The 19,077-nt window shown below is 44.2% G+C and overlaps 1 pseudogene across 1 annotated transcript; it reads left to right on the forward strand.

Moving 5' to 3' along the window:
* The first annotated feature begins 5,290 nt into the window (after positions 1-5,290).
* LOC128579021 (pentatricopeptide repeat domain-containing protein 3, mitochondrial-like) lies at positions 5,291-7,836 on the forward strand (annotated as a pseudogene). Its single transcript, XR_008378032.1, has one exon. The product of XR_008378032.1 is annotated as a pentatricopeptide repeat domain-containing protein 3, mitochondrial-like (transcript).
* The last annotated feature ends 11,241 nt before the right edge of the window (positions 7,837-19,077 follow it).

Genomic DNA, 19,077 nt, shown 5'->3' on the forward strand with positions numbered 1-19,077 from the left:
ATTTCAGAATCTCTTGGTATGTCTGGAAAATTCTCTTTCATAATTTCATGCAGAAGGGCCTCTGTGCCCAGCGAGGCCACTTCATCTGTTTCTGGAACTCCAAATTTCGGATATTCACTTTCTTTGAATTATCCCAGAGCTCTCGGAGAGAATGATCCATTTTTGCTCTCCATTTCTCTTCCTCTTTGAGAGTTTGGGAGCGTATAAAGGCTTTATCTTTAATGTCAGAAATTTTTTTTTCTGCTTGCTCCATTCTGTTGCTGAGGGATTCTACTGTATTTTTCATATCTTTGAGGGCTGCAAATTATTGCTTCAGTGTGTCTAAGTCTTTGGTGGTTTTGTCTTAAAATCTTGAGACAACTTTTGATTTTCTCCTCGAATTCCCAATTCCACTTTGTTAATCTTGTCTGCAATCCAAATTCTGAATTCGATTTCTGACATCTCAGCCAGTTGTTTATGAATAGGATCTTCAATTACATCTGCCATATCTTTCCTTGGGGGGGGGGGTTTGATCTATTCTGGTTATTCATGTTACCAGAGTTTTTCTGCTGATTCCGCCCCATGGTTGTTTTACTCCCTTTGATTTTTTCCCCCTGGGGCTTTGTTGAGGGCCTGTACAGTGTTGTGGCCTGAGAAACTGAGACCCTGTCTGGTGTGGTGGGGCTAACTGGTTCTGTCTTGTTTTCAGTTGGTTTCTGTTCCACCCTAGTGAAACAGATACTCTAGATTGAAGTCTCAGCTGTGGAGAAATATCAGCAATTAAGTCACCCCACCCCCCCCCACCAGCAAACAATTGGAAAAGGAAAGTCAAACCTTCCTACCACGGTGCACCCAGGGCGCCACCTGATTTGTCCTCAGGCGATTGGTTCAGTTCAAAAAGTCCAAATCAGTTCTCTCAGTCTGCACCTGTCTCGGGTGAGAGTTTAAGAGGTCTGTGGGAACTGGATCACAGGGGTCTGGTGACTACTCTGGTGTGGCTTGCTCCAGTGCTGCGTGGACTCAGGAGGAGCCACCCAGCCAATAGATCAGTCTGGGAAGGTTGATGCCTCCTTCCCCACCTTGCACCGCTGTCACACCCAGTCACTGATAGCCCTGCAGTTGGCTGACCCAATTGCCTGTAGTGAATCGGTACTCCAGGAGTTTGTACCTGCCTGAATCACAAGGAAGTCTGCCAGGCCACTGTGTTCTGCTTCTCTCTAGCAGAAGGAGGTGAGGCCTGACAACCTCGGGCGCTTGATGAAGGTTGGGGGCTTTTCACTCAGGTCCAGACTCGCCCCTGATTAATGTTACTGACAGAACAGAATAGAACAACTCTGCGGTTCCCCTGCAGAAGAGAAGCTGAATTGAGTTCCAAATTAGTTTGTCTTTGCTCTTGTATTGTCTATAGGCTGATGATCCCCTGAGGTCCAGGTGCATCTTAGGTTTAGTATAGCAGACCTCTGGGTCAGCCCCACCCTGGGAGTTTCCCCCGTTTGCAAGTTGGAGTTGCCTAAGGCAAATCCTATACTCACAGTCTCTGGTTGCCCAGGGAGACAGGGGGTGTGGCTTCAGAATATTTGGTAGTGAACCATATTGCTAGCAAAAGAGGGCTGCTGCTTTATGGCTCAGGCAACTGCTGCTCCCGTGTAGCTCCCTTCCGGCCAACCATCCTCTCTCTGCTCCTGTACCCCAGAGTCTGCACTGACCAGCTGCAGCCCAGCACTGTCTACACCCCTTGAGCAATCGCCTAAGAGTCTGAACCCCTGGGGGACAGGCCTCTAGACCTTGGAGGGAGAGCAGAGGGGAGCACGCAGAACGCTGGGAGCCTGGGGTTGCGGGCAGAGAACACACACAGCTTTACACAGTTTTATGCCTGGCCGTATTGTCACCAGAAGACAGCTGTCACACTGTGCCTCAGGGAACTGCCACTCTGGTGCAGTACCCTCTCTGCTGACCAGGACTGGTCTCCAGACCTCACTGTGAGTGAAGGGGACTGCTGGGAGTTCAGAATTCCAGGTAGATACTATATACAGTTTATACAGTTTTATGCCTGGCAGGAGGACGCCGTGACACCCTAGTAGGGGAGGTAGGTCAAGTTTTTAGAGGGTCTCTCCCGTGGCGTATAGTGGGAGGACCTTTGAACTCTTCCCCATTGTTTGTGGGGCTCTCTGAGCCGTTCTCATGGGGGAGGGGACTCCCATCTGCTTGGGGATGGATTTTGTACCTTTTGTTTGTATCCTTGTGGTCGCAGCTCGCCTCAGTGGGGTTGATGTGCGTTCTTCAACCTTCTCTCTTAGTGCAGCTCAAATCCACCAGGTTACTTGCTGAATTTTTGTCCTTAAACTCTCCTACTGGACGGGAGCCTCTGTGGAAAGCTGGCTTCAGTCAGCCATCTTGTCTCCTCCCCCCCTCCAACCCAATTCTTCACCTGGACAGCTTCGATTTCCCACTCAAGCTGCTACTTAGCCATAGGAGGCAAACCAACACTCCCCTAGGCCCTGTGAAGGGAGGTCCAACTCCACCCTCGAAGTTCTTTCAGTCACACCACATCCACACACTCTCACATACCTCTCAACAGACCTGTCAACAATCTAATGCCCAAGGAGTTGATCAGGCTCCTTTTCCACTAAAACTGTAATGGGACCTCCAGATCAATCATACCTTGCCTTACACTTCTCCCTGTGTAAGTACCCGTTCCCGCATGTCAGTTCCTCCTGGTGTTTGACTCCTTGAAGACCTGCCAATGGGGTCCTTTCTCAGCCTAGTTAATGCGTCTACACAGGGAGGCCAAACTGCCTCCCTGGAGTGCTCATTGGTTCACGTCACCCAGGCTGATCAGGGGCCCCCACGTGGGTGTCCAAAGGATTGGCAGCAACTACCAGGTGCGTGTTCTCTCCGGGGGGATCTTACTTCCCGGTCAGGGAACCAAAAATGTTGCAGGAAGACAAGGCCCAACAGAGAGAAGGAGCACCCAAACACCACATTTATAAGAGGAAGGGCTTTATTCACCAGCTGGGAGCTTACGGCATAGAAGAATTTCAAATGGCTGTGCTCCCCGACTGCCTTGGTCTTTCTCTTTTTATTGACAGTCAAAAAGTTCCACCCCACGGGTACCCTTGTCATTGGCTAGTTTGAATCAAGCGGGGGATGCTATTCCCACCCCTACAGAACTACAGGATTTCACAGAACTTAGAAATTTCCAAGTTTCAGGAAGTTAAGTTTACAAATTTCCAAGAGCTGAGTCACCACGGAGAGGACCCTGCATGTGTATCTTTGTGGTCTCCTTGAGAAGACCTGTTCTTGTAGACCTCACCCTTCTTGGCTATCCTCTCTCATTATTAATCTACCATAATTGTGAGTTGATCTTTCAGGGAACCAGATCAAGGGAAAAGGACAGGTTTTGCTATGACCCCTACAATACAGATTAGTAGAATAGATAAAAAACACAACCCTAATATCCAATGTCTCCAAGAAAACCATTTAACTCATAAAGATTCTCATAAACTCAAGGTTAAAGCATGAGAAAAAAATATCCCATGCTATGGAAATCAAAAGTGAGCAGGAGGCCCGGTGTGATAGCTCACACCTGTAATCTTAACATTCTGGGAGGCCAAAGCAGGTGGACTACTTGAGCTCAGGGCTTTGAAACCAGCCTGAGCAAAAGTGAGACCCTGTCTATAAAGAAATAAAACAAATGGCCAGGAATTGTGGTGGGTGCCGGTAATCCCAGCTACTCAGGGGGCTGAGTCAGGAGGATTTCTCAAGTGCAAAAGTTTGAGGTTGCTAATGCTATAATGCCATGGCACCTACCCAGGGTGATAGAGTGAGACTTTGTCTCAAAAAAAAAAAAAAAGTGAGCAGGAGTAGCTACTCTTAGATCAGATAAAACAGATTTGAAATCAATAACTGAATAACTGTAAAAAAAAGAAAAAGACAAAGATAGCCATTATATAATGATATAGGGATCAATTCAACAATTAGATCTAACAATCCTAAATATACATGCACCTAACACCAGAGTCCCAGATTCATAAAAGAAATACCACTTGATCTAAGAAAAGAAACAAACAACATATTAATAGTGGGGCACTTCAACACTCCAATGACAAAACTGGACAGCAAAGAAACACTGAATAAGACAGGACTCTAGAACAAGTGTACTTAACAGACATTTACAGAATATTTTACTCCCAAAGTATAGATTTATATTCTTCTCATAAGAACACGGGACATCATTATCCAAGATAGATCATATGTTAGGCCACTAAACAAGTATCAAAAAATTGATAAAAATCAAAATAATACTATGAATTGTCTCAGACTACAGTGGAATAAAACTAGAAATCAATTCTAAAAGAAATTTTCAAAACCATACAAATACATGCAAATTAAAAGGCATAATACTAAGTTAACTTTGAGATCAACAATGAAATGAAGGTGCAAAATTTAAAAAACATTTTTTAAATTAAAAGACATAATCATATCATTGTATACAGTTATGATTTAATAAAAAAATTAAAAAAAAAAAGACGAACTAACAAAATCTCTGGGGTAAGTTAAAAGCAGAGCTAAGAGAGAAGTTTATAGCACTAAATACTTCCGATTAAAACACAGAAATATCATAGGCTTGATGCCTGTAGCTCAACGGCTAGAGTGCCAGCCACATACACCAAAGCTGGCAGGTTTGAATCCAGCCAGGCCTGCCAAACAACAATGACAACTGCAACAAAAAAACAGTGGCCATTGTGGTGGTTGCCTGTAGTCCCAACTACTTTGGAGGCTGAGGCAAGATAATCTCTTAAACCCAAGTGTTTGAGGTTGCTGTGAGCTGTGATGCCACAGCACTCTACCCAGGGTGAGAGCCTGCGACTCTGTCTCCCCCAAAAATAAATAAATAAAAGACAGAAATATCACAAATTAATAACCTAATGTCACACATTGAGGTTCTAGAAAAATAAAAACAAACCAAACCCCAAGCTGGTAGAAGACAAGAAATAACAAAAAATCAGAGGAGAACTAAATAAAATTGAAACAAAAAAGAACAATATAAAGGATCAAGAAAACAAAAATTTGATTCTTTGAAAAGACAAATAAAACTGATATACCACACAAAAAAAATAAAAAGAAAAGAAAAGAATTGATAGACCACTGGGTAGATTAACTGAGAAAAGAAGAAAATGATTGAAATAAGGTCAATCAGAAATGTAAAAGGAGACATTATATCATGATATCATAGAAATGCAAAAGATCTTCTGAGACTACTATGAACACCTCTGTGAACACAATCTAAAAATTCTAGAGGAAACGAAAGATGGCGGTGACTGGTTCAGTTTGCTTCAGGATCCACAGCAGGCTCTACCTGTCATTGAAGGGTCAACGTGCAGGACTTTGTGAACGAATATCAAGTTTCAGATTTTATTCTGGAAGTACAACCCTCCCAAAAGTTGAAGGAACTGATGTAACAAGGATTGAAGAAGTGGTTATTCCAAGAAAGAAATCTTGGGATAAAGTGGCCGTTCTTCAGGCACTTGCTTCCACAGTAAACAGGGACACCACAGCTGCACCTTATGCATTTCAAGATGATCCCTACCTTATTCCAGCATCTTCTGTGGAATCTCGTTCATTTTTACTGGCAAAGAAGTCTGGGGAGAATGCAGCAAAGTTTATTATTAATTCACATCCCAAATATTTTCAAAAGGACATAGCTGAACCACATATACCGTGTTTAATGCCTGAGTGCTTTGAACCTCAGATCGAAGAAGTAAGTGAAGCTGCCCTAAAGGAACGAATCAAGCTCAAAAAAGTCAAATCCTCTGTGGACCTGTTTGATCAGCTTTTGCAAGCAGGAACCACTGTGTCTCTTGAAACAACAAATAATCTCTTGGATTTACTGTGTTACTATGGTGACCACGAGCCCTCCACTGATTATCCTTTTCAGCAAACTGAACCGTCAGAGGAATTGGAAGAGGAAAGTAACAAGAAATTTAGGAAGAAGGCTGGTCATCAGATTGGAGCTACATGGAGCGCAAAAAACAATGCTGAATCTTTACATTGATGCCAGAGGAAAATTCACATTCCTACTGCACAGTGATCCGAGGGATGGTGAAACATCGAGCTTATGAGCCGGCACTAAACTTGTACACTGAATTATTAAACAACAGACTCCATGCTGATGTATACACATTCAGTGCATTGATTGAAGCAACAATGTTGGGGCTGAATGCGGGTTTTGAGGAAAAATGGAATAAAACACTGGAGCTACTGAAACAAATGGTTGCACAGAAGGTGAAACCAAATCTACAGACTTTTAATACCATTTTGAAATGTCTCCGAAGATTTCATGTACTTGCAAGATTGCCAGCAATACAGACCTTACGAGAAATGAAAGCCATTGGAATAGAACCCTCGCTTGCAACATATCACCATATTATTCAGCTATTTTACCAACATGAAAACATTTCAAAAGGATCATCCCTGATCATCTATGATATAATGAATGAATTAATGGGAAACAAATTTTCTCCAAAGGATCTGGTTGATGGTATGTTTTTTCAGTCAGCCATGAGAGTTTGCTCATCTCTCAGAGATCTGGAACTTGCTTACCAAGTACATGGCCTTTTAAACACTGGAGATAACCGGAAATTTATGGGACCTGATTATCGCCGTCATTTCTATTATTCCAAGTTCTTCACTTTAATTTGTCTAATGGAACAAATTGATGTCACCTTGAAGTGGTATAAGGACCTGATACCTTCAGTTTTCTTTCCCCACTCCCAAACATTGCTAGATCTTCTCCAAGCATTGGATGTGGCCAATCAGCTAAAAGTGATTCCTCGGATTTGGAAAGATAGTAAAGAATGTGGTCATACTTTCCACAATGACCTGAACGAAGAGATTCTGATTCTTATGGCAAGGGATAAGCATCCACCAGAGCTTCTGGAGGAGTTTGCTGACTGTGCCGCTGACATCAAATCTGCTTATGAAAGCCAAGATGGCAGACAGACTGCTCCAGATTGGCCAGCCATCCCTCTCAACTGTATAGCTGTCCTCTTTTTAAGGGCTGGGAGAACCCATGAAGCATGGAAAATGTTGGGGCTTTTCAGGAAGCATAATAAGATCCCTAGAAATGAGTTGCTGAATGAGTTCATGGACAGTGCAAAAGTGTCCAATAGCCCTGCCCAGGCCATTGAAGTGGTAAAACTGGCGAGTGCTTTCAGCTTACCTATTTGCGAGAGCCTTTTCCAGAGAGTAATGACTGACTTTGCCATCAGCCAGGAACAAAAGGAAGCCCTAGAAAACCTAACTGCATGGACCAGTGACAGTGATAGTGACAGCAGCAGTGACAGCGACAGTGACATCAATGAAGGCAAATGAAAGTGGGATATTCAGTAGTAATGATGACATCACCGTAGCTGCTGGACTCACACTTGAAAACAGATACTAATATTTAACAATGTTTCAAAGAAATAGAGGATGCAGATTTGGTGAATTTTGGTACTGTGAAACACTGGACAGATGCTACGTTATAATTTGCTACTAGCCAAACCACCTATTAACTGTAGCATTCCAGGCTTACCATGTAAGCTGCAGCTCTTGTGGTCAGGATAAGATCTGTATATCTGAAGTGCTGGTAGGCTGACCTCACAGTACCCTCTCCCTGCTACTGGACTAAAGCTTTTGTTGGCGTGATGTGTTGCTAAGATGTTGATCCTTTCTTCTTAAGAGACAGTGTCTAATTACATCACAAGTACTGTTGGGTCAGTAGTATCCCAATTTTGGGAATATTTATATGTGAAAAATTATACATCTTATAACTGATTAAACAGGATAATGGCAGTTGAGACTGCACAAGTGATTAATGTAAAAAAAATAAATAAATAAAAAATAAAAATTCTAGAGAAAATGAATAAATTCCTGCAATCACACAACCTCCCAAGCTGAGTTGGAGAAAAATAGAAATTCTAAACATACCAACAAGTAGTGAGAATAAATTAGCAATAAAACATATGCTTCCTCCTCAAAAAGCCAAAAACCAGATCATAGTGATTCTTACCAGACATACAAAGAAGAACTGGTACCTGTCCTACTGAGACTGTTACATAAGATTAGAAACAGGAAATCCTCTCTAATTCATTTAATGAAGTCAATACCAACCTAATACCAAAGCCAGGAATGAATACAACAACAACAAAAAGATAACTACAGGCCTGATTAACATCTATCCAAAAACAATCAAGAAAACACTAGCAAAAAAACCCAAGATCACATGAAAAGTATAGTTTACCATGACAAGTGAATTTCCTCCCAGGGATACAAAGATGGATTAACATATGCAAATCAAGAAATGTGATTCACTACATAAGCAGAATTTAAAACAAGTATCATATGATTATTTCGATAGATACAGTAAGAACATTCACTAAAATCCAGTGAAGGAGCTAAGGAAATTTCACTCCAAAATTGACTACTTGTATAAAGAATATTTTGAATTAAAGGCCATTCACAATCAGAAAGCATTTGGAAGGGGCTTCTTCTCTATCTACATAAAACCTGACCAATGTGATCAAAATATCAAAGGGGCAAAACTAACTTTCTTTGTTCACCCTGAAGGCTAGCAGACCTACTGCAAATTGTTTAAAACATAATAACTGTCTCTCAGGTTAATTTACAAGTCAATTCATTTCCCCCCATCTATTCATCCTTCTTAGCATTCACCTGCTGCTCCTGTACTCCACATTCTCCCCCTCCCTTCTAAAAGGCATCTTAAAAGGTATCTGGCCATCATTAAAACATTGGGAGATGACTCCTGTAATTCTCCATGTGCATGATATTTGGAAATAAACATTTCTCTTACTATCCTGCCTTAATTGTGAGTTGGTCTTTCAGCCACTTTTTGGGGGGAAAGGGCACATTTCCCCTCACCCTACACCAGCAAGTGTTAATCATAAAAAACCCTCAGCAAAATAGGCATAGACAGAATAAATACATACATCAACATAATAAAAACTACATATGATGTCAATGGAAAAGAAGCCATACTTGTAAAAATAATTTAAAGAGGTTTATGCTAAGCCAAATTTGAAGACTATGACCCAGAGCCACACCCAGGAAGCCTTGAGCAAGTGGACTCCCAGTTATGGGTTTGCAGTTTGGTTTTAGGAGATAGGAATTACAGGTGAAGTTATAAATCAATAAGCAGAAAACATACATTGGTTTGGCACAAAAAGCTGGGACATCTGGTGGGTTGGGGCTCACAGATTTATACGTGGGTTTAAAGATTCTTTACCTGATAATTGTCTGGAAGAGTTAGACTTTGGCTAAAAGACCAGGAGTCAGCAAAAAGACATGCTTAAGGTAAAGGGTTTGTTAATCGGAGACAAAGCACTGGACAGACTCAACTGGTTTGTTGTGTATATTGAGGACGTGCAGGTAAGTCTTCCACAGCCTTTGGCTGTTGTGAGTCACAGAGGGCATCTCTAATAAGAGGAGGGAGCATGATGAGACATGTCAGATTTCCTCTCTGCTGGCTAGCAACTCAATTTAAGGGATCCCCTTGGCCAAGGGGGGGGGGGTCCATTCAGTTAGTTGCTGGTGGAGGGGGACGTAAGATTTTATTTTAGTTCACAAGACAAACCCCTTCCAAATCCTTTCTGATTGTGAATGGCCTTTAATTCAAACACTATTCTGAATGAGATAAAGTTAAAAGCATTCCCAGAAAGAATTGAGACCGGACGATGCTCACTCTCACCACTTCTACTCAACATAGTGCTGGAAGTCCCAGCCAGAGAAATCAGATAATAGAAAAAAATAAAGGACACTCAAGTCAGAAAACAAAAAAAAGTTACACTATCCCTGCTGCCAATGAGATGATCTTAAATCTAGAAAACCGTAAAGCCTCCTCCAAAAGACTCCTAGAATTAATAAATAAATTTAATTATCTCAGGTTACAAAATTAATGTACACAAATCAGTAGCATTTTTATACACTAATAAATGCTAAGGTGATCATCACATCAAAAATTCAATACCATTCACAATAGCTACAAAATAACATAAAATGCCTAGCAATACATTTAACCAAGGAAGTAAAAATCTCTAAAGTAAGAACTAGAAAACACTAATGAAAGAAATTGTAGATTACGTGAATGACAAAACACTGGAAGAATCAACATTGCTAAAATGTCATATTGCCCAAATATGACTTACAGATTCAATACAATTCCCATTAAAATGCCAACAGCATTTTGGAAAGAATTAGAGAAAAAAATCCTAATTTTCACACGGAATCACAAAAGAGCCTGACTAGCCAATGCAATCCACATCTGGAGGCATTACATTTCCAATCTTCAAATTATACTGCAAGACTATAGTAACCAAAAAAGCATGATATTAGTACAACAATAGACACATAGATGGAGGACACAGAGTTCTCAATAGAGACTCAGAACTATACATAAATAGTAAAGAAAGGCCAGGTGTTGTGCATGACACCCTTAATCCTAGTGTTACGCCCAGAAGTTCCCCCAGAGATCACACAGCCACACGAGCCAAATTTTCAGGGGAGTCCTTTATTGGAGAGCCAACTGACAACTGCCTCAGTGTCCCAAAATGAAGTTTCTGAGAGCAGCCCCTAGTTGTGTGTGGCTGTGTGTGTCTCTGTGTGTGTATCTCTGTGTGTGTGTCTCTGTGTGTCTGTGTGTGTTTGTCTCTGAGTGTCCGTGTGTGTCTGGGTGTGTGTCTGTTTATGTATCTGTGTGTGTGTCTGTGTGACTCTGTGTGTGTGTCTCTCTGTGCCTGTGTATGTTTGTCTCTGAGTGTGTGTCTGTCAGTTTATGTATCTGTGTGTGTGTCTCTGTGTGTGTCTATGTGTGTGTGATTGTGTGTCTGTGTGTGTCTCTGCATCTTCCTCTGTGTGTCTCTCTGTATGTGTCTGTGTGTGTGTGTGTGAGTCTCTGTAATATGTTCCTCTGGGTGTGTGTCTCTGTGTGTGGGTCTCTGTTTCTGTCTATGTGTGTGTCTCTGTGTGTGTCTGCGTGTATTTCTCTACATGTGTCTTTGTATGTGTCTGTGTCTGCATCCCTGTGTGTGTCTGTGTGTCTCTGTGTGCATGTCTGAGTGTGGGTCTTGTCTGTGTCTCTATGTGTTTGCGTGTGTGTGTCTGTGTTTGTCTCAGAGTGTCTGTGTGTGTCTGTATGTGTGTCTATGTGTGTGTCTCTGGGTGTGTCTGTGTGTGTGTCTATGTATGTGTCTCTGCGTATGTCTGTGTATGTATCTCTGTGCGTCACTGAGTGTGTGTCTCTGTTTGTGACTGTGTGTCTCTGAGTGTCTGTATGTTTGTGTTTCTCTGTATGTCTGCTTGTGTCTGTCTTTCTATGTGTGTCTGTGTGTGTCTCTGTGTGTATTGCTGTGTGTGTGTCTGTGAGTGTGTCTATATGTCTGTGTGTCTACGTATGTGTGCCTATGTGTGAGTCTGTGCGTGTCTCTGTGTGTTTGTCTGTGTGTGTGCGTGTGTCTGTGTGTCTCTGTGTGTGCCTGTCTGTGTCTCTGTGTGTCTGTGTTTGTGTTTCTGTGTGTTTGAGTCTGTGTGTTTCTTGTGTGTCTTTGTGTGTGTGTGTCTCTCTCTTTGTGTCCGTGTGTGTGTTTCTGTGTGTCTAATTGTATGTTTGTCTGTGCCTTTGTGTGTCTGTGTGTGTGTCTCTGTGTGTATCTCTGTTTGTGTCTGTGTGGTGTCTCTGTGAGTGTGTCTTTGTATATGTCTGTGTGTCTCTGTATATGTGTCTCTGTGTATGCCTTTGTGTGTGTGTCTGTTTGTGTGTCTCTGTGTATGTCTGTGAGTGTGTCTGTGTGTGTGTACGTGTGGTTGTCCATTTGTTTCTCTCTGTGTTTCTTTGTGTGTCTGTGTGTCTCTGTGTGTGGCTCTGTGTGTCTCTCTGTATATGTGTGTGTGGCTCTGTGTGTGTCTCTGTGTTTGTGTCTGTGTGTGTGTCTGGGTCTGTGTGTGTATCCATGTGTGTCTGTCTCTGTGTGTGTCTGTGTATCTCAGTGTGTGTGTCTCTGTACCTCTGTCTATGTATGTATCTGTGTCCATGTCTCTGTGTGTCTCTCTGTGTGTGTCTGAGTGTGTTTCTCTATGAGTGTCTGCCTTAGTGTTTGTTTACCTCTGTGTCTGTGCCTCTGTGTGTGTGTCTGTGTGTGTCTGTGCATGTCTGTGTGTGTCTCTGTGTGTGTTTGTGTGTGTGTCTGTGTGTTTGTCTCTCTGTGTGTCTGTGTGTATGTGTGCATGTCTTGTGTTCTCTGTGTGTCTGTCTCTGTGTGTGTCTGAGTGTGTGTCTGTGTGTGTCTATGTGTATATGTGTGTGTCCTTGTGTGGGTCTTTGTGTGTGTCTTTGTCTGTGTGTGTGTCTCTGTGTGTGTCTGTGTCCCTGTGTGTGTTTGTGTGTATCCGTGTATGTGTCTCTGTGTGTCTCTCTGTGTCATGTGTGTGTCTGAGTGTGTCTCTGTGTATGTCTGTGTGTGGGTCTGTGTGTTTGTATCTCTGTGCGTCTGTGTGTATGTGTGTGTCTTTGTGCTCTCTGTGTCTGTGTCTCCGTGTATGTCTGTGGGTGTCTTTGTTTGCATCTGTGCTTCTGTGTGTATATGTGTGTGTCCTTATGTGGGTTTTTATGTGTGTCTCTGTGTCTGTGTGTGTCTTTGTGTCCTTGTTTGTGTTTTTATGTGTGTCTCTGTGTGTGCTTTTGTGTGTCTGTGTGTGTTTTGATAGAAAAGTATAAAATTACTAGAAGAAAGTGCAGGGAAAACACTTAAAGAAATTGGCCTGGGAGAATATTTTCTGAGAATGACCCCCAGGCAATTGAAGCAACACCAAAAATACATTACTGAGAAATGATCAAATTAAAAAGCTTCTGCACAGCCAAGAACACAGTGCATAAAGCAAGCAGACAGCCCTCAGAATGGGAGAAGATATTTTCAGGTTACGTCTCTGACAAAGGTTTAATAACAATAATCCACAGAGGGAGCGGTGCCTGGGGCTCAAAGGGGTAGGACGCCAGCCCCCTATGCCAGAGGTGGCAGGTTCAAACCAGCCCTGGCCAAAATCTGCAAAAAAAAAAAATAAATAAATAATAATAATCCACAGAAACGCAAACATATTAGCAAGAAAGAACAAGCGATCCCATCTCAGGGTGGGCAAGGGACTTGAAGAGAAACTTCTCTACAGAAGACAGGTGCATGGCCTACAAACATATGAAAAAAAATGCTCATCATCCTTAATCATCAGAGAAATGCAAATCAAATCACTTTTAGATATCATCTAACTTTAGTAAGATTATTCCACATCCCAAAACCATAGATGTTGGTGTGGATTTGGACAAAAGGGAACACTTCTGCACTGCTGGTGGGAATGCAAACTAATATATTCCTTTTAAAAAAATGTTTGGAGACCACTTAGGGATCTAAAAATAGACCTGCCAATCCTTCAATTCCTCTACTAGGTACATATCCAGAAGACCAAAAATCACTTTTTAACAAAGATCTTTTCACCAGAATGCTTATTGCAGCCCAATTCATAATTGCTAAGTCGTGGAAGAAGCCCAAGTGCACATCAACCCATGAATGGATTCATAAATTGTGGTATATGTATGCCATAAAATATAGCCTTAAAAAAGATGGAGACAAACAGCACCTGTGGATCAGTGAGTAGGGCGCTGGCCCTGTATACCGAGGATGGTGGGTTCAAACCTGGCCCTGGCCACATTGCAACTGGAAGTAGCCTGGTCTATTGTTGTGGAGGGTGCCTGTAGTCCCAGCTACTCAGGAGGCTGAGGCAAGAGAATCACCTAAGCCCAAGAGCTGGAGGTTGCTGTGAGCTGTGATGCCATAGCACTCTACCGAGGGTGATGGAGTGAGACTGTCTCTTAAAAAAAAAAGTGGGGGGGGACTTTACCTCTTTCATGTTTACATGGATGGAGCTGGAACATATTCTTCTTAGCAAAGTATCTCAAGAATGGAAGAAAAAGTATCCAATATACTCAGCCCTACTATGAAACCAATCTATAAGCATCCACACTTCCATATGAAAGCTATAACCCAACTACAGATGAAGGGGAAAGAGGAAGGGCAGGGGAGGGAGGAGGATGGCTAGAGGGAGGGTAATTGGTGGGACCACACCTATGGTGCATTTTATAAGGGTACATGTTATATCTACTAAGTGTAGAATATAAATATTTTAACATAATAACTAAGAAAATGTGGTGAAGGTTATGTTAACCAGTTTGATGAAAGTATTTCAAATTACATATAAAACCAGCACATTGTACACCATAATTGCATTAATATACATAGCTATGATTTGAAAAAAAATAAATGAATGAATAAATACATAAATTTGACTTGATGAAAAATTTTAAATGTGTTTGTCAATGGACACAATCAAAGAGAGAGAAAGTCAAACGCTAACAGAAGAAACACATGCTGATCACATATCTGAGAAGGCTCTACTATCTCATGTATAATAGAAAGTGTCACAACTGAACATAAAAAGCAACCACCCTGTCATGGTGCAGCATGGGCAGAGGGAAAGCAAAGCCAGCATCCTAGGCCTTTCCAACTAACAGGTCTTGGCTGGGCTGTCGCTGTCCTTTGTGGTTCTAGTGAGCTGACCCCACAACAAATCCACAGTGGAAGAAATGGCCACAGATTAAACTGCCAAGGAGTCCCTGTCACTGAAGTCAGCACTTAGCCAAGGTGAACAGCTGTCCTGTGGAGGAGCCACCGGGGAGTGAAGGGGTCCTTCTGTCTGAGGACAGCAGCAGAGAAGGGGTGGGGAGCCCAGTGTTCTTCCCAGGGTCCCCTGTTGGGCATCCCAGACCTGAGCGAATCCACCCCAGGGGCAGCAAGGGGCACTGTGGGGCTGCCCGGCTGGAAACCAGCCACCTGTTCTCTGCTGGGGGCCTGGGGCTCACTGTCCCAGGGGACAGACTGGCTGCTTAATCTTAGTCCCAGGGAGGCTCAGGCCAGGCCCTGCCAGCCTCATGTAGAGAAATCTCCGTGCCCAGGGACTGGGAGGCCATGTGAGGGGAGGGGACTGATTTGAATTAAAGGCCTCTCAGTCCCCACAGTGGGGAAGTAGGTACAAGAGACAGGGGCAGCTCTGAGGCAGCTGTGGATCCCCAGGAATCAGAGCTGACAGGAATCTCCACCATGGCCTGTGCCCCTCTCCTGCTCACCCTCCTCACTCTCTGCCCAGGTGACAGGCCCCCGGGAAGCAGAAGTGCCTGGGTGGGGTACACCTGGTTGATTTCTCCCTTTCATTTTGAGAGCATGTGGTGGAAAATGACCCCAGACTACCTCTGTGTGTCTCCACCTCTTCTGTTCCAGGATCCTGGGCACAGTCCAGACTGACACAGGAAGCCTGGGTGTCAGCATCTATGGGAGAGACGATCACCCTGTCCTGTACTGGAAACAGCAACAATGTTGGAAAGTATAATGTGGGCTGGTACCAGCAGATTTCTCCTGGTGCCCCCCAAACTGTCATGCTTGGAATTTCACGGCCCTTAGGAATCCCTGATCAGTTCTCTGGCTCCAATACTGGCAACACTGACTCCCTGACCATCTCGGGCCTCTAGCCTGAGGATGAGGCTGTTTATTACTGCTCATCATGGGATGATAGCCTGAGTGCTCACACAGTGCTCCAGACACATGGAGAACTGAGACAAAAACTGCCCTTGGCCTCCCGTGAGGTAAATAACCCCATGACTGCCTGTGACAAATGCAGACGATGACTGTGGCCAACCCTGTGTTGTCAGTGTTAGAGGAAGTGAGGTTCAGCACATTGCACCTTCTAATTGTCAGTGGGGTTTTTTCCCACGTAGTATTCATTTATTAAAAATAAGAGGGCAGCGCCTGTGGCTCAGTGAGTAGGGCGCCGGCCCAATATGCCGAGGGTGGTGGGTTCAAACTCAGCCCCAGCCAAACTGCAACAACAACAAAAAAATAGCCGGGCGTTGTGGCGGGCGCCTGTAGTCCCAGCTGCTCGGGAGGCTGAGGCAAGAGAATCACGTAAGCCCAAGAGTTAGAGGTTGCTGTTAGGCGTGTGATGCCACGGCACTCTACCCGAGGGCGGTACAGCGAGACTCTGTCTCTACAAAAAAAAAATAAATAAATAAAAAAATAAGAGATATACTCGACATACTATAAAAGGTACAATTAAATCGTTTTACTATGTACACAGAATTATTCTTCCACCATCATAATCCAATTTTACAATACTTTTATGAACTCCCCCACCAAATCCCACAATTATCAGTCAGTCCACATTCTTCCCCCACCCCCAGCCACTGGTAATCCCTAATCCACTATCTATGAGGGATATAAACTTAAAGAGCAAAGAAACTTAGTGACTCAAAACCAGATACACTTAATAAAAACCATGTCCAAACAATAATAATGTGCTGAAACCAGAGATAAAGGCAAAGTCACATAAATAAAATCAGACAGAAAATATTATAATATATACAGAAGATCAACAAATGAAACAATTGTGACTATTTCATGTGCACACATTGAGAAAATATAGTGACATTAGATTTTCACACTGTTAAGAAAGAAAGAACTGTCACCATGTAATGAACTTTCCAGGTGTATTTTTTTTTTTTATTGAGAAAAAAGGACAAATTAAGATCTTGTCAGCTGAAGACAACCTGAAATGTTTCATCTCCAATAAATACCCCAAAGTCAAATAAATAAATAGATAAATAAATACATTAATAAATTAAAAAAAAAATCCATCAAATAAAGAAGTAAATGGTCACGTAGCACAGTTCCTGGAACAGAAACCCTACCTCTTCCCAGACACCCGCTTTCCAGTCCAGAGAAAAACACCAGTCGTCAGTTAAGTTTCGTTTGTTTGTTTGTTTCTTTTTTTTGTAGAGACAGAGTATCACTTTGTAACCCTCGGGTCCAGTGCCATTGCATCACACAGCTCACAGCAACCTCCAACTCCTGGGCTTAAGCGATTCTCTTGCCTCAGCCTCCCGAGTAGCTGGGACTACAGACGCCCGCCACAAGGCCCAGCAATTTTTTGGTTGCAGTTCAGCCGGGGCCGGGTTTGAATCCGCCACCCTCGTTATGTGGGGCAGGCGCATTACAGACTGAGCCACAGGCGCCGCCCCTCAGTTAAGTTTTCGACCTTTCTTTCTGATCTGTTCCGTTTTACAGGAGAGCTAGGTAGCCAAACACTGAGGCGCTGACCTGACCTGACCCGAGAGCCGAGGTTGAAGGGAAGAACGCCTAGGATCTGTCCCCGCCCTTCCCCGCACCGCCTCCCCACTGGGCTTTGAGAGGACGGATCTGTCCTTCGCGGAAATGCTGCATACAGACACAAAGAAGTTACGGGGCCGGGGGCGGTTGATCTCCACCCTAATGCTAGCATTCTGGGAGGCCGAGGCCGGTGGAGACAGGAGACGACCGCCCCCCTCCCCACCATAGTCCCAGCTGTTCGGGAATCTGAAGCAGAAGCATCCCTGGAGCTCAAGAATTCCAGTGTGCTGTGACTTGTGAATGGCGAGAGCCCGCTCTTCCTATGGAAGGTGGACTGAGAGTGTATGGGCAAAAAAAATCTATGAATAAATAATTATATAATCCCACAGACATATATTGTCCTAGCTGGTTGTGTAGACGTGAATGAAGAAGAGTTGTTTTTTTTGTTTTTTTTTTTTTTTTTTTTTTGATAGAAATGACACACCCCCTAGGCTCACACGCTGCCCCCCTCGCTCCTCAGCTCTAGTAGTTACACAGGAGGCAAGCAGTGCATAGTGTCAGAAGAACCGTTTCAGGATAAAGGGAGAGAGAGAATGAGGGGGGTAGAGAGAGAGAGAGCTGGGAGAAAGGGAGGGGGAGAGGGAGAGAGAGAGAGGGAGATAGAGAGAGCAGACGAACACGAAAGCAGGAACACGGGGTTTGGAGGGGCTAGGCGAGGCTCCGAGCCTCAGGGGGACCAGAACTTATACACGGCCGCCACCTGCTGGACTGAGTACGCCAAAGCACGCAGAAGAGACATCTGGTGGACCGACAGGCGCTAAGGTGACAAGATCCCCGGTCTGAGGTCGGCCAGGGACGTCTGGTCATCGGCGGGGCACTGGGGAGACCGAAGTTACCTAACACCCACGTGGAGCACATGTCATGCATGCCTGCCTGCCTGGCAAGAGAACACGGGGTGCTCATTCCTCGCTAGCTCAGGTGTTTCATATGCAGGTGCGGGTGCCTGGGGGGATGTTACCAGGGAAGGAGAGAAAGAAAGGGGAGAGGGAGGGAAGGAGGGAGGGAAGGAGGGAGGGATGCGTGTCGCAGCATCTCCTTTAGTAGTTCATAAGCGTCATGATGATGTGTTCGAGCACACGTGTGAGATGTGGAAAGAGAGAAAGAGAGAAACAAGGGAAGAAAGAAGAAAAAAGAAACCCCGAAAGTGGTGCCTTTGGCCACGCAGTCACAACAAGTCAGCAACCTGCAGAAACGCAGGACCGGCACGCTCCGCTGCCAATTGGAGGCCCACAAGAGGTCAGGGTCTGCGGCCTCAGCGGGGATGGGTGGGTGGGTGGGGTTGCTCAGTTCAGAAACGCGTGTGCGTGTGAGTGGGCGCAGTCCGTGGCTCAAGGAGCAGGGCGCCGACCCCATATTATACCGTGGGTGTTGGTTCAAGCCCGGACTCCGCCAGAACTGGAAAGCAAACAAACAAACCCATTTTCGGGAGCTCAACTCAGCGAGCTGAAGCGATCCGCCCACCTAGACCTCCCAAAGTGCTACGATTACGGGCCTGAGCCACCTCACGGTCGCCCAGCCTAATTCGATTTAGTTAAATATCATTCTCCCACACCTGGTTTCACTGTATCTGGAGAGTTGTATGTGTGGCGGGGGGAAGCTTTTGTTAAGAATGGAAGAGAACGGGGGCGGGTCCTGTGGCTCAGTGAGCAGGGCGCCGGCCCCATATACCGAGGGTGGCGGGTTCAAACCCGGCCCCGGCTGAACTGCAACCAAAAAATAGCCAGGCATTGTGGCGCGCGCCTGTAGTCCCAGCTGTACTACCTTATGTAGTGATTCTTCTGAT

This window comes from Nycticebus coucang, chromosome Y, assembly GCF_027406575.1.
Source record: "Nycticebus coucang isolate mNycCou1 chromosome Y, mNycCou1.pri, whole genome shotgun sequence".
Taxonomy (NCBI): domain Eukaryota; kingdom Metazoa; phylum Chordata; class Mammalia; order Primates; family Lorisidae; genus Nycticebus; species Nycticebus coucang.